Source organism: Nyctibius grandis, chromosome 3, assembly GCF_013368605.1.
Source record: "Nyctibius grandis isolate bNycGra1 chromosome 3, bNycGra1.pri, whole genome shotgun sequence".
Classification (NCBI taxonomy): Eukaryota; Metazoa; Chordata; class Aves; order Nyctibiiformes; family Nyctibiidae; genus Nyctibius; species Nyctibius grandis.
The window spans coordinates 61,111,015-61,121,135 of record NC_090660.1 but is presented as its reverse complement, the minus strand read 5'-3'; positions in this window follow the sequence as shown (position 1 = coordinate 61,121,135).

Below are 10,121 nucleotides of genomic sequence, written 5' to 3'. Positions count from 1 at the left end.
CTTGGCCTTCTTGGCAACCTGGGCACACTGCTGGCTCATATTCATGTGGCTATCGATCAACACCCCATCCTTTTCCACCAGGCAGCTTTCCAGCTACTCTTCCCCCAAGCCTGTAGTGGTGCATGGGCTTGTTGTGACCCAAGTGCAGGACCCAACACTTGGCCTTATTGAACCTTATACAGTTGGCCTTGGCCCATTGATCCAGCCTGTCCAGATCCCTCTGCAGAGCCTTCCTACCCTCCAGCAGATCAACACTCCTGCCCAGCTTGTTGTCTGCGAACTGAGGGTGCACTTGATCCCCTCGTCCAGAACACTGAGAAAGATATTAAAGAGATCTGGCGCCAATACTGAGCCCTGGGGAACACCGCTTGTGATCAGCTGCCAACTGGATTTAACTCCATTCACCACAACTCTTTGGGCTTGGCCATCCAGCCAGTTTTTCACCCAGCTAAGCATACACCTGTCCAAGCCATGAACAGCCAGTTTCTCCAGGAGAATGCTGTTTTTCCTGTTCTCTGATCTGATTTTATGCAGGCTACCCATAGTGATAAACAGTTTTGTCCTGTATTTAGATGCATCATGTTCCCTGTATGACTCAGGCTCCTATTGCACTTGTGACAAATGTGACTGCAAACTTTCATTGCACCTAATTGTTTGCAATGGCATGGACTGAGGTGCATTGCTGCTGAAGAGGATGCCATCAGACTTAATCTCAACTGTTCATGTGAGTTACTTAAATGTTCTTTATTGCTATTTTTACATTGGCACTTCTGCATTCCTCGGTGTTTAGTTCAGGATTTTGTGCTATTTACTTGCTAGATTTTATGCCTTGACCTTGCAGTTGATTTCTGGGATCTTACTTCGGACAAGATTTCAAAATGGGAGCCAAAAATTAGTGTTCAAAGCCAATATTTGCATTCCTAAACCGATGCTTTCTGTACAAATCTTCTGATGGCACAGCAGATCCCATTAATTTGATTTCAGAGATGCAGGGTGGTCTGCACTAGTGAAGATGAAATCTTCCGTTTTGGTGCCCCATTGAAGCCTTGGCTTCAGTCCTCCCACTATGAAAATACTTCAGTCCTTCCATTATGAAAATGGCACCTTATTCTTCGAACATACACCCACTTCTTTGTGCATCCCTGGATGAAGATGGACATGGCATGGCAAATGAGAAGTGTTTTGGGCACACAAAAAGACCTGGTTAGAAGGAAAATGGTGCCAGTTGGTTTCCTTTGGTATTTTGAATTAGTTGCTTGGGGAACGTGACTTTTTCTCTGTTTTCTGCTTGTTGGTGAGACAATCCACATTTCTTCTGTGGCTGCACTAGGATGGTATTTGGAAACCACTATGAGGGACTGGAGCTTAGCTGTGTTAGGTATTATTACAAGAGAGTGATTGTGATTTGGGGGGTGGTCTTCGCAATTTGTTCACTTCTACTATTTACTATTGATGCCGAGCAAGGGAGCTGTCACTGAAGTCTCTTGACCGGATACGGGAAGAATAATGAATGATACATAGCGGATAGGCCTTGTAATGAATATTTTTTTGTGCACAGACACCCACGGTAACATATGAATGTGGCCATTTGTATGAAGAGCAGTCGTTCTCCAGACCTTCACAGGGAACAAAATCCTGTTTGCACAAAAGTTCGTGAGTAATGAATATAAACAGGGACATGAAGAAGGCACTTAGGTACATGGTGATGGGTCTAGGATAATGGTGCATACATAGCCAGATGGCTTTACACAGCCAATTGGAATTGAAATGAATGAATGATTCCTGACAAACCTTTCCTGAGTGCTTAACCCAGGCTATCCAAGAGATAACCTGCAAGGTCATCTTAGAAAAAACTCTGTAGCTATATAAATATTTCGTGGCAAAATCCTTAGCAGAAATATATCACTCTGGCTTGGAGCCTTTGGGACCTGTATGTTCTGGTGAAACTTTGCACTGTAAGGGGTTATTATTATCCGTATTGCTTCCAAAATGCAAGCTGACGGTGGCCAGAGTGCCTGAGAGGACGGACGCCCTACATGCTCAAGCTTAATGGACACACAATTTTTTTGAGTCAGTCATAGTGACTGAGGTTGCTGTACTAACCCTCATCCACTGAGGAGAGCTGGAGTCTTGAGGAGGAGCAATGAAGAATAAATGATTGTATTAATTGCTTACCTGGCATTCAGCAATGGGCAAGTTTCCTCCCATTGCTAACAGACAAAACAGCAGAAAATTACTTAAAAAGGATGAGGCTCCTGCGAATTGTGTTTCTGTCATCACTGCACACAGAAAAGAAATACCTGATGTCATCCTACCTGTTCCAGGAGGCAGAAGTACTTGTGCACTAAACTGTGGTGGTGGGATGAGACAAATTCATCTCAGCTCCAGTGGGGATCTTGCCTTGTGAAATTACCTCCATTTGTAGATAATCCTCATCTGACTGAAAATTCTCTGAGCTAAATTTCTCAACAAGAAATGAGTATACTCACACTGAGAGTGTACTAGATACTTCAGCCTAAGTCTCCAGGGGGATGTTCTTGGTGTGCCCTGAGTGTCATCCTAAAGAATGAGTGAAAACCCCTATATGTGACCCCAGCATAATGTGCTGTACATTCCCTGCATAGGCAAGAAAGGTATCTGGGAACTGTTAATATCTGCCTCTCAGAGAATTACATTAAACACCCTGGCGTTTAACTCTGCAATGTTTCCCAAGAAATCCTATGAAGACAGTACTTTGGCCTCTGTTTCAGCAAAGTTGGAATGCAGGAAAAATGAATACTAGTAGTCATATGCAGTGCTGACTCCTCTGCCACTGTACAACTGTTTGCTGTAGACATTCGTGGATATATTCACACCCCTAGTTACAGAATTAGGATGTAGGCACTTATTGGTGAGGCTTTGGACATTTATCCAAATGAATACTTCTGCTATCTAGTTAAATATGCAGTAGTTACCAGTTATTAGGAACCTTCCCATATACAGGCCATTGGTTAGCTTTTGTTAAAGCAAAGAGTAAAATGCAAAATGTCAAGCAACCATCTCTGACTGACACTTGGGAAACTGAGCTGCTGATGATTAGTATCCCATTTACAATTAAAATCTGGCCTCCTTTTCTAATTTGTTGACGTGCTGTTGGTCTGCAGGCGCCTAGTAGGCAACCTGGATTTTTAAATACACCTTGCTTTGACTTCCAATTACCATGCAATTAACAATTCTAAAAATGCTGCCTTTTAATTTCACTGCTTATATCCATTTTTCTGTGCACTCTTAATTTACTATCCTGGCATGTCTCTTATAGACTCTGGTTTAGTACATCAGACGTCTGTATTTCTATTTAAGACACAGAAGAATCTAGTCTATATATCTGTATTGGATCTATTCTTGTTTCCGAACAAAGGAAAGCTCTGCATAGCTCCACAAGCTACACTTCCCCTTAATCCACTGCATTTACTTGGCAATACCATGCTGCGATTTAATCACGGTAGTTTTGAGGCAGAAACCTCCATCTGTGGGAGTCTGTGCCAAAGGGCCCGCGGTCCCCAGCTGGGCCACACACGCAGAGCTGTGCCTGTGTGTGTGAAGCCGCTCAGGTATTTCGGTATGTGGTGTGCAGCTCTCGACTGTCCACTTCAGCATCTCTGGGAACAAACGTTTAAAAATGCTCACAACCACAAGACTTTGAAAATGGCTAGGGCGCCAGGAAGGATGTGGGGACGTGGTGCTAAGTCAGAAGGAGCAGTGCCCCGTGGAGAGACGCACTACCTGCGGTGCCTGCCCGGCAGCACCCTGTCTCTGCAAGGGAGATAGCTCTGTTCAGGGCCTGTGTGGGGCCAATGACCAGCAGTATGGTTTGGGGACAGATGTCTGGTAGAAAAAAAAATTGGGCAGGACCCTGGAAAGTTTTACAATGGCAATTCCTCATTTTAAGAAAAGAATTATGTAAAGTTGTTGCCTGCCATCACCCAGCTTTGCACTAAATGACCCAAGGGATCCCTTCAGCCCTGTGTTTCCATGAGCTGCAGGAATAGTCAAAAACCACTGTGAAGAGTGTTCCACTTATCTTTCATTTGGGTTTGTTTGTTGCTGTGTTTTCCCAGGTTGATGCTATGTTACTTTTTTTCCCTAACACTGTTCTTGCTTCATAGAAATACTCAGAGCTTTCAAGAAGAGAAGTATTACCTATTAGTGTGCCCAGGAAAGGTATTTAGCAATCCTAGGTGCTTAAACTGGTAATTTAACTGGTATTTAATGGGTGGATGCTTAGACTGGTAATGTTTGTTTATTTTACAAGACTTCCCCAGTAAACCTATCCTTCTTGCTGCTGCTAATCCCTGGCAGAAGGGATATGGGAAAATTACAAAAGCTGCCAGTAATTTTCAGGACCAAAATTCAGTCTCCTGGTACCTCCCTGATCTCTTCATTGTTTTGTTCCAGAAAAAGGCCCTTGGTAGGCAGAAGGACACTGGTTCCTGAAAGGAATTTCAAAGAGTGCATAAAGTTGGTATCTGCTCAGAAGTAATACAAAACAGGAGCATCTGCCAGAGACAGGAGCATGTTGCTGGCTTAGTAAAACAGCAGGGAAACCTGCTGTTGACCAGATTTGTCCATATCAGTGCAGGTGTCTCTGCAGTTAATAAGAATTACTATTTACACTTGTTTTCAGAGATTTGGAGACATGGGGATAATATAATAGCCCAAAGTCATAAAGAGCAAGTAGATATGACACGTTCCCATTAACGTATAATGTTACTCCTTGGAGTTTGTGATATTGAGACATTATGAAGTATGGTATGAAATACAGATGGTTCTGAATCTTGACTATATTTGTTTAATTAAAGCAGAATATATTCTGAGACAGATTTTTATCCTGAATTCAAGATGAGAAAAAGGGTGAGCGAAGTTATATGTAAACTGTGTTCAGAATTACTGGGACATGGCAGCGGGGCTATGTGGGATTTGCTGTTTATCTTCAGAAAAAACCAAAGTGAATGTTTAAGCATAAGCAATCATCTTCCTTTGACGAAGTGTGTTCTGATCAGTCAATAGGTGCATTATGGTCATTTTTTAGTCAGTGTAAATAAGTCTCTCTCCATGCATGTCGGCACCGCAGAGGCAGATCCAAGCCTCACAGATGTGCTTGCCTGCCTGCTCTGGTCCTGAAGAGAGAAACCAGAGTGAGGGGTTGGGATGGAGGAAGGGGAAACCCTTCAGCAGTGGAGCTTATTGGTCTTGCTACTACATGGAGCCCAGTGAAGTCAGGCAACAGCTACAGGATCTAAGAGGGACTATTTTGACCTTTTTTCCTTTTATCTCTCACCAGCAGTAACTTCACCCTGTATGTCCTCACCAACCTGGCTTCGCTGGCCTCTGGCACAGGCAAAGTAGCCATGCGGCCAGATGGCAGTGGCTGTTTTGATGCCTTCAGTGCTGCTTTTAGAGACAAGACCTGCTTCAGAGTCAATACCAAGAGTCAGTCCCGCAAAAAACTCACGGCAGCTGAGCCAAAAGCAAAGGCTGGCTGCATGGGCTGACTATTGCAAAGCAAGAGAGTCTGAGCCATGTGACTACTTGTAATTAAAATGGAAGAAATTTTACTGCGTGCTGACTGCTGGCTAAGTAATGCAACAGGTCACGAAGGTCAAATGTGCCTCCTTCCTCACTCTGGCTACATGCTTCCTCATCCAGCTCTAAAACACAAATTTTGAATCTGTCCTACTAGTCTACACAGCTTGGGTTAGTCCATCCCAGGTACAGTAAGATAGCATAGTGTTTCCAAAAGATAACCTTCAAAGTCTTACGGGTAAGAGAAGCAGGTTGCCTTGAAGGGGGGAGGAAGAGGGATGCCAACTGCTGCGGGCTGATGCACGCAGGTGAACTGTCTCTCTTTCCATGCAGTCATGGCCGGCCAGTGCGGAGGTGGAAATTTTAGAGGATCTGCACATATTTGCCTCCCATTGTGCTGAGGGAAAAAAAAAAAGACATTATCAGATGTGGCCAGTTTCTGTGAAGAAATAACCCTCAGTGAGTAATTTCTTTTTGGCCCTACTCTCAAGCGTAAAATGGGATCACTTCCACTACATAACACCCTTTGTAGCAGGGTTCTGACTACACTCTCGTTCTCCAACATAAATTGTTACTTTTCTTTATAATATCAGGTGTGAGTAAGATAAAACCTTCCTTCTGGGAATCTGTATAATCTGTAATTCTTACATTGTTTCTTACTCTGTGGGTTAATCCCATCCTACCACCAAAACCACACTAAGGAAAACTACTGGGTAGGCTACTCGGCTGGCTTTTGCCCTAGCAGAACAGAGGCTGTCCCAGCACGTGTGGTAGAAGTGGCAAGAAACTGCCTTTGGTTCTGGACTCTCAGTGACCAGTCATGTGCAGGGATATGTCACCTAATGGGGAACCTTGATCAGCTGGTGGCCCCTCCTGGGCTAGCTCAAGGGAATGGGAAAGGGGGAAATGGGAGGAAAGGATGGTTCATCCTTAGCGGTTTGTTCTCCAAGATCAGGGTGGAAAGAGCGAGGGGGAATGAGGAAAAGCAGGACCAGGGAAGGTGAGTCCTGCAAGGACGGACCAAACCAGAAATGGGTCTGGGTGGGATTGTCAACATGAAAATTTTTATGCTTAATGCTTCTTCTGACTTGGGAAATGGCTTTAAAAAAATAAATACATAGAGCATGTGAGCACATGTCTGTACGGAAGAAGGGGAAGGGTCAAGAGAGAAGCCTCAAGTACTTGGTTCCTTTTGGATATTTACTGCTTTGAAATGCTGGAAAGGGATGATCTCTTTCATACTTGATTTTTGCTGAAGTACAAAGCAAATCCTCTGCATTAAACAGCGAAGAGCATTCTTGAGAGTAAGGACCCTTGAAGACTCTTGCGTTTTGTTTTGTTTTTTTCCTTCTGGGCAATGAATGACTAGTCCCTTGACACCACTAACTGTTTATGTAGAAAAGCTAATTTCACTTCTGCCAATAAAGTTCTCTTGCCAGTCTGAGTTTCTCATTAAAATTAATATTCTTATTGTATGTCCCTGTCTTTTCCCTTGCTGAGAGAGAAGCTAATAATCTTTCATTCAGGGCCAAATTCCCACCTCTTTCCCATCCCAAAGCAGAGGAGGGGGGAGAAGGTAATTGCCTATGGAAAGGCACATTGGCAGGAACACAGTCCTTTGGAGATGTGCTTCATTTCATGGTAAGGAGAAGCATTTCAGTGGCTGTATCTTTCCGTCGGGCTGTAGGAGACCTTGGTTCACTTCTCTACTGGAAAAAGCTTCAAGCATACATCTTATGGGGGAATACCATAACTAACAGGCCAGGGACTGCAGGGGATTGATCCCAATTTCTCTCCAGTGAAGCAGCTCTGTTTTGTAAGAGAGAATTTAGTAGCCAGGGAGAGCAAGTACAGAGGCATGGCAGGGGGATTAGGGCACTCAGTTGGGATGTTTCAGTTCCTTCTCTACTTAATATGAAAACTTCACAGAGTCATTAGATGAGGAGGCGTTATTTCCCCTGCTCACTCTGCCTGGTGTGACGCTGGAGCTGTTAAGGGAGTACCTACTGGAGCATTCATCGGAGGGGGGGAGGATAAGCTGTTTTGAGGAGCCCATCGGCACTTGCTGTGAAATAGGTGGGACTGTCTCAGCATCCCAACTGTGCAATGCCCACCTGCGCATGGGGATACGTCGTGCAGAAATGGGAAAGCTGGGAACCACATAGCTTTGGGCTCAGCATGTCTGAAGGAGAAATTAGGTGGGAAACCCTCTGTAGTTCTTGCCTAGGAGGACTGTGTGGACAAGAAACCGTTCACACCTGAGGTTTAAGCAAGTGCGTAGGTAATCCTGAAATCCTCCCCCAGCCACAGTGGGGGATCGTTCTGCCCTCACACACCCAAAGAGCATCACCACCATGCTGTCGTTGTGCCTGAGGGGAAACTCCCTTTTCCTAAGCAGACGATTAGTTCACACTGGGTTTTTCTCTCAGCACTGGTTAAACTAAAAGACCTGCTCAGGGACAAAAGGATGGATAGAAGCCCAGTTAGAACGAATAATCTCATCAGGTGGGACTATAACAAATGGGACCCTCAGCTCCCTTTCCTCTTTTACATCTTCCTCCTGCCTTTTGGGCTTGATTTTTGAGAAGGAGAGGAATGAAAGGGTGGCTTAGTGGGTTTAGTGGGTATCTTGGAAGTATGCTTGGAAATAAGACCCAGCCTTTCAAAAAATGTCTAGGAAAGCAATTCCTGACAACACTGAGAGCATCACTAATGCTAAATGTTCCTTTAATTCTAATTTTGAGACAGTTACCAATCTTGCAAATTAAAGATTTATTGCCTGAGAGTCCTCAGGTCACAACCTAACACAGGTTTAGCTGCTTTGTTCCATCCTGTTTGGAGTCATTCCAAAGGCTAAGCCCCTGTATTAGAAACATCACCAATGCAAAGATTGAACGATCAATCAAAGCAGTGCAGATTATGAATTCTCCTATGCAGTCTTCCATAAAGGGGATCTAGACAAGCAGTTATTTTTTTCTGTTTATTTTGGCAGACAGCTTTATGTCAAAGATTCTGTGAGGCTGTTTTGTAATAACCTGTGTCCTTTATTTAAGGAGGTAAATTTTGCTAGAATAAATATTTTTCAAGTGAACGAGGAAATGACTAACTGAGACAAGACACAGAAATGAAATGTTCTGCACAATTCATCAGGATAGATCAAAGATAGCAAAGGGAAAAGGTATTTCTAACTTCAGAAACTCCAGAATAAATAGACTGTTACTGATGCAAACTCCCTCAAGAAAACAAATAGGATGCACTTTTGCTCTGTTTTGAAATTAATTCTAAGTCCAAGGAATGGAATACATAATGTGTATAATAATTTCAATGTGAATCCCAGGGATATTAAACATTAAATCTGGGCTGAGATCTCGTATTATAAAAATTATTGAGAGCATGTCATTAACATACATCATTCAGCTACTAACTGTATTTGAAGAGGCAAGGTTTACACAAATACATCAGAGTAATACTTTGCATTCCAGGGCGTGACCAAATAATCAAATTACAAAGAATGAAGTGGTTAGGGCTTGAGATAGCATGGTAAACACTACAACTCAAAGGATCCTCTGTTGTGGATCATATCTTGCTCTCTGTAGACTGCCTGCAAAATAATGGAATAAATAGGTGTGACATCAGGGATGTCTTTTTCAAACTAGGTAGGTATCATCCAAAACTTTGACACAAAGAGCAAACCCAGCAATCCAGCAGGAAAGAAAACGAGTCACATCAGGTGCTGTTCCATTTGTTCAATTTGCCTCTTAGCCACTCAGTTTGAAGTGTGTCTGATTATTGATCATAATATTTTTCTTATCACAAACCTCTCTCTCATCAGTAAAGAATATTCACCCTGTTGTCCTAGTTCACTTTTTATGTTTGTGGGTTTTTTTCCCACTCTAACATATGTTGTTCTCTAGATACTGTAACTAGGAAAAAAGTGTGTTTAAATCAGGATTGATCTTCTGAGAACCAAACTTTTAATTAACTCACAGAAGAAGTTTGTAAGAAATGTGGCAGAAGATTCTCTTGAGCCTGTATCTTTGTATTTAAGTTCTCTGCTAGAAAACATGGACCGTTACCACTCATCCTTTTTACCGAATTGCATCTCATCATGAAGGTGGACAGATTTGTGACTCCTTTTGATGTGACTAGGTAGCCAAAATTATATTATTATTCCATCAAGGACAGGAAATTGGTGATGGAGATAGTGTATTTGATAAAATTCTGTTTATTTACAGAAATGTACCAAATCCTGCTTTCTTGACAAGAGAAGGATCCAGAGACGGGCAGTTTCTTTACTTGAAGATCCTTTGCAACTCCCTGTGAAAAAAAAGTGTACTTTCTGCTGCTCTCAGGTTGATTTGTGTCTTGTCTACTCTCTCTTATCCCCGCCATCAAGTTTCTCCCAAAATACCAAGAAAAGCCTTTCTTTTCAGTGTCGCCTTTTCTCTATTGTAGGTGAAAACACATGGTTGTCTACCTCTTACAGTTATCTTAAAGGCTGATAGGTAAACATACTGATCTGAAAGACATAACCTGATGTACATCTTTCCCCTCAATTC